We start from the raw sequence: 6,236 nt of genomic DNA on the forward strand, positions 1-6,236 counted from the left end.
CCCCCTCAACAGCATACCCTGCAATTTTCAGCTTAATTTGCTAACCCGCGCTCTTGCAGAGGGGAAGACGCACATTCCGTCCTGGTTTGCATTGGTTCACCCTCAAAACCCACCTTTCCCTAAAGCATTTGATGATCCCAACTGAAAGGAAAGCCCAGTTGTGTACAATTGTACAGTCGTCCTTCATTACCTTGGCCCTCCCCTTCAATTTTTTTCTTTTCCCCACGTCACTATCTAGGTAATGATGTCCCAATCTTCTCCCAAAGTGGCCTACAACATCATTCTCCCTTCCTCCATTTTACCTTTGCAACAACAACCCTGTGAGTAAGGTTGCCAACCAATGCTCCCTCTAAGCTGTGGAGTCTTGTGAGCAAAAATTCTACTTTGTGAGCTACCGGCATTAAAGTGGTGAGCGAGCAATTAGACTACTGCATAAATCAGTTTGCTCTGGGGCCCTCCTTCCTGAGCGAAGACAAAAATGTGTGAGCCGGAGGCTAAAAAACGGTGAGCTAGCTCACACTAACTCAGCTTAGAGGGAACACTGTTGCCATCTAGGGTTGCCAACCTCCAGGTGGTGGCTGGGGATCTTAAGCTATTACAACTGGTCTCCAAGTGACAAGAGATCGGTTCACCTGGGGAAAAAATGGCTGCTTTGGAAGGTGGATTCTATGGCATGAAGTCCCTCCCCTTCCCAAACCCCACCCTCCTTAGGCTCCACCCCCAAACCTCCAAGTATTTAGCAACCCTGAGCTGGTAACCCTATTGCCAACCTCCAGGTGGGGTCTGGAGATCTTTCAGTATTACAATTGCTCTCCAGACTACAGAGATCAGTTCCCTTGGAGGACATGGCTGCTTTGGGAAGTGGACTCTATGGCATTGTACCTTGCTGAAGCCCTTCTGCTCCCAACCCCCCTGCCCTCTCCAGGCTCCACCCACTAAATTTCCAGGCATTTCCCAATCCAGATCCAGCAACCCTACCTGTGAGGTAGGTGAGGCCAAGAGAGAATGACTGGTGCAGCGTCACATGGCAAGCTGCCATGGCAGAGTAGGGATTCGTACCCGAGTCTCATGGATCCCAGTCTAACATGCTAACCTTGATGCTATAATGGCTCTTCAGAACATAAATTTAGATTAGAAACTGTACTGGAATCATATATATTGATGGTAGTATAATAACAGATAAATGGGGTTAGAGGCCATTTCTATTATTCTCTGCACATAAAAAATGACTTTAGAAATAACCAGCTGGGGCAATGCTCCCCCCCATAAATCAACAGGTGGCTACATCACTTTATGCTAGCGAATAGTTTGCTCGCATGCATACTCCAATGTGTTGGTCATGGCTAATAAATCATCTCCTATCTGTATATAAAGCTGTTTAGCTGGGGACAGGCTGTGGTTTAGTGATAAAGCACAAAGTTTGTGTGCCAAAGGTCCCAGGTTCAGCCCCTGGTATCTCCTATTAAAGGTTTTCAGATAGAGGGGTGATGGAAAAATATCTTTCTCTGCCTGAAGCCCTGGAGTCTTGTGGCACCTTAAGGACTCCCACATATTTCAGCATAAGGTTTTTATGGACTAGAGCACACTTTGTCAGAGCAGTATGGAAATATACAATACTGTGTGTGTGTGTGTTTGTATGTGTGTGTGTGTGGTAGTACTCACTGATAACTGTGTACCTGCACTTGGAAGGGGGTCTCCCACTTCCTGAGGGGAGAATCGGTGGGAGTCAGCGCTACCTGATATATAAGTACTAGGAAAAAACCCCAACACTCTGGTTTAGTTTAAGCTTCATAATTTTATCCACCTATGACTAAAAAGGTTGTTTTTGATCTGGTGATCTGAAATGCACATCAAAAGGGTATTCCTGCGGAAACCAAGCCAAATCACACCTGTGATGACATGACGTATAGTATGGGCGACTCTTGTTCCCATGTTTGGACCATCTACAGATAAGTGGAGGGAGGGACGTCATCAGTGGCAGCTAGTCTCAAGCTATTAGCCTGAAAGTAGAAAATTAATCTGGATATATGAAGGACACAGGAAGAGTTAGGCCCAAAAGACAGGATGGAATAAGGCAATTCCTCCCCCCCCCCCGGGTCAATCCTAAGAACACTTTCCAGACAGTAAGCACTACTGAATAGACCACCACTGAGCGCCATCTTAGTTAATAGTTTCGCCCTGAATCCTCCTAAGACTCTCTCTCTCTCTCTCCCTCTCTCCCTCTCCCTCTCTCTCTCTCTCTCTCTCTCTCTCTCTCTGTGTGTGTGTGTGTGTGTGTGTGTGTGTGTGAGAGAGAGAGAGAGAGAGAGAGAGAGAGAGAGAGAGAGAGAGAGAGAGAGAGAGAATAAAGGATTCCTGGTTAAGTGCAGAAGTGTCTTAGGTTGTGTTTGCTGTTCTCTACTGTCCTTTATGATATTGCAAGGGATTCTGGGATATGCCCCTTTGTTCACATCTTGGTACAGTCTACAAAATACCTTGGGAAGGGATTCAGTACGTGCAGGGCCGGCTCACTCACTAGGCCGGCTCACTCACTCGCCTAGAGCCGGACAGCCCTTAGGGGCACCAAACTGCACCCGGCCCTGTACTCCAGGAGTTTCTTGATTATTTGGGGTTTTCATTCTTCCTAAAATGCATTTATTTTGACAATTGGTGGGTGCACAGGGCCCCAGAAGGGATCCTCGCCTAGGGTGCAAAATAAGCTGGAGCCGGCCCTGAGTACGTGGCTCAGATAATTTGCCAGAGTTTAGTGCTCCGCACATCTTTATGGTTTATGGCTTTTGTGGCTCCATTTCTCCTCTCGCGGAACACTGTGTGCTGATCTTGAGGGTACAGGAGCTCACTGCAGAACATGGGAAATGTGTCCTCTCCGCAGCACTAATGGAGGAGTACAGGCTGGGCTTTAGAGCAATGTACTCTGCTAGAGAGTGCTGGATGCCACCTGGGAAGTGTGCCAAGAGGGTGGAACAGATGAGGCTGTGGGAACATGGCACCCAGCCCGAGAGCTATTGTTTTGGTGCCAGGGAGGAGGGGGAGATGGGATACAGAGCTTTTCCATGGCTCTGTGCCACAGTCTTAGATGCGTCACAGATCACTGTCACCTGGCAGGTGCTATCCACCCAGCTTGATGGAGCAAGCAGGAAACAGGTGCAGGCCTACCAAGAAGAACAAGACGCCAGAAAGGAAGTGATGTGTTTGTGGTGTAGCCCTCATCCTCACTCGAATCTAATTTTAAATATGCACATTTGCTTGCATTGATTCCTTGCAAACACTGCCTCTCTCTGCCCCCCCCCCCCCCACCCCCCAGGCAGAGACTTGTTTTTTTCCTATGTGACTGTGAAAAACATCGTATTTGCTGCTGGTGTTGCAATATGTAAGAATGTCTGAAACCAGAGGCAGAACAAATTGAAGTTTGGCTTGAGCGTTGTAGTCATCTATTGCCATGATTTATTACTCCATATGAATTCTTCGCTTCATTTTTTAAAAAAAGTCTCTGGATCTTTTGTTGTGGCGGTGTAATGGATGTACCTTTCCCCTTATAGTTCTGCAGACTAGAGACTTAAAAAAAAATTAATGCTGGGAATTCAGAGAAACCAGTAAACTGCAGCAATAGAGCCAGTTTGGTGTAGTGGTTAAATGCGCAGACTCTAATCTGGGAGAACTGGGTTTGATTCCCCACTCCTCCACTTGCACCTGGCTGGATGACCTTAGGCAAGCCTAGCTCTGATAAGAGCTGTCCTTGAAAAAGAGCAGTTCCTGTCAGAGCTCTCTCAGCCCCACCTACCTCACAGGGTGTCTGTTGTGGGGAGGGGAAGGGAAAAGAATTTGTAAGCCGCTCTGAGACACCTTTGGGTAGTGAAGGGCGGGGTATAGATCCAATCTCCTCCTCCTCCTCCTCCTCCTCCTCCTCCTCTTCTTCTCTAGAGGGCTGTAATGTTTCGATGCTATAGCAATCGAGCAAGAACCGATTTTTTGGAAAGACTCCTGGTGGCGTGGAGAAGGGGGGTAGCAGCTGCAGGGGGGGCCTCACACAAAGCTTTTTTTCCAGAGCTTATCTTGGTGGTCCATTGTTGCTGGTTAGTAGTTCCTTTCGGTTGGGGCAAGTCTGTAAGCAGGGAAAGATCTTACTACCCTACATTTGTGACAGGGAAGGATCTTCATCTTGCAGGAGAGGTTGTAGATCCCTGATGATGTCCTAAGGAGGTTTTAGCCAGGCGCTGTAGGTTTTGTTCTGTTACTTTCCCTTCTGAGCTTGTCCCGTGCAAGACAATCTCTGGGTACCCATATGATTTTGTCAATCTGTCTCTTTGCTTCTCCAGGTAGGGACTGTAGGTTTAGGAATGTTTGATGTCAATCCTGCAGCTGTTTGTTCTTGTTCCGAGCACTAGGGAAGATGCTATTTTATATCTTCGGCCTTGACCACAGAGAAGGGATCCATGCAGCAGATTCTTTTTCTGGACACCCACTGTGCGAATTATGTGATGGACATACGAATGCTACTTTATATCGGAAACAAAATAATTGCTGCACTTCCTTACATTCTTCCAGCTACCAGCCAGAGCAATCCATTGAAAGTGGTTTGATAGAGCTATTGTTGCTCGGGACATAACATGGTTTTCAGTTGTACTATAAGCGGTGGGTTTTGCAAGTTTTTCGAGCCCGGCATAAACCCGCACAACCTGTTGGACAAGACATAAATTGCCAGTTTGATGTAGTGGTTAATCTGGAGAACCGGGTTTGCCGCTGCTGGTGTGACCTTGGGTCAGTCACAAGTTCTCAGAGCTGTTCTCTCAAGAGCAGTTCTCTCAGAGCTCTCTCGGCCCCACCTACCTCACAGGGTGTCTGTTGTCGGGAGGTGAAAGAAAGGAGATTGTAACCTGCTCTGAGACTCTGAGTGAAGGGCGGGGTATAAATCCAGCAACCTCTTTGACTTCTTCTTCTTTGTCTTTGTCTTCATCTTCTTGTGTTACATTTATCACATGTAGAGGGAGGGTGCCCTACACATGATTCTTCCATATGCATACATGAACAAACGAAGCTGTCTTAAACTGAATCAGACCATTGGTTCATCAAGGTTGGTTCTGTCCACTTTGGCCGGCAGTGGCTCTGCAGGGCCTCAGGTAGAGTGGTTTTTCCCATTACCCCATCCTTTCAACTGGAGTGCCAGGAACTGAACATGGGACCTTCTGCATTCCAAGCAGATGCTGTACCACTGAGCCACAGCCCCTCCCCAAAACGGCCCAATCACCAGTTTGTCTGAAAGGGACAGCATTGTGCATAGCCTGTCCCTTTCAGATGAAATGGCAGCTACGTTTGTCAGGATTGCATGCAGCCTGTGCTCCTGATATGGGTGGTAAAACATATCATCAGGATAGGGCTTACAGCAGGCCAAAGGAGTTGCTCACCATATGCCATGATGCTTCTATTTCACTGTTATCCATGTTATGTATTGACTTGTATGCATGAACTGCTATGCGAATCGCCTAATTGAGATACCATGTTAAGCTTCGCCCTGGGCTAGGATCCTAATGTAACCAATAGGAGCCCTAGCCCAGAATGTGTCTGCCAATCAGCTTGCAAAGCGGGATTGCTCCTGATTGGACGTATCTCTTCAACCTCATAGGTTGTATTACTGTACAGTGGGTGTGGCTACACTAGCCGGGAGTGTTTAAATATGAACAAGCCAGTGTATGTAATTTGTCTCTGTTCTCTGATGAGTTCTGGCTGGCGATTGTTGTACCGTGTTGGAGAAGTAACTGAGCTGAAGAAATAAACCGCATTCTTGCTGAAATCACTCTCCGACTTCTTGTTAAGCTCGCGACTTAACAATTGGCGACGAGGATGGGATACTAGTGCGGGTAGGCAGCCCCGCTAGTACAGACCCCACGACGGACAACAGTGAGATCGCAGAGGCAGGCCAGCCGCAAGCAGCACCAGATCCGGTGACTCCGCTTGTGCGCATAAGGATGGCCGCGAACAGCCAGAGGTTCGAAGCGTTCGAGCCGACTACCAAAGACTGGGACGCTTACCTGTCAAGGTTTGAGTTCCATCTTGAGGCAAATGACATCTCGACGGAGGAGAAGAAAAAGGCGACCCTTCTCAGCTCGTGTGGGAAGAATGTCTTCGACATCGCCCGGTCACTGGTGGCACCAGCTGACATCAAAGCTGTATCTTTTAAAGACTTAACGGATAAGCTGAAATCACATTTCTCTCCACAGCCGTCGGAGATAGCCTGCAGG

The 6,236-nt window shown here is 47.8% G+C and overlaps 1 protein-coding gene across 4 annotated transcripts in view; it reads left to right on the forward strand.

Moving 5' to 3' along the window:
• Positions 1-6,236, forward strand: part of MYBPC2 (myosin binding protein C, fast type) — a 106,491-nt gene that overhangs the window by 1,114 nt on the left and 99,141 nt on the right. The window lies entirely within an intron of this gene.

The sequence above is a fragment of the Gekko japonicus genome, unplaced genomic scaffold (genome assembly GCF_001447785.1).
Source record: "Gekko japonicus isolate JY-2015 unplaced genomic scaffold, Gekko_japonicus_V1.1 scaffold1068, whole genome shotgun sequence".
NCBI lineage: Eukaryota > Metazoa > Chordata > Lepidosauria > Squamata > Gekkonidae > Gekko > Gekko japonicus.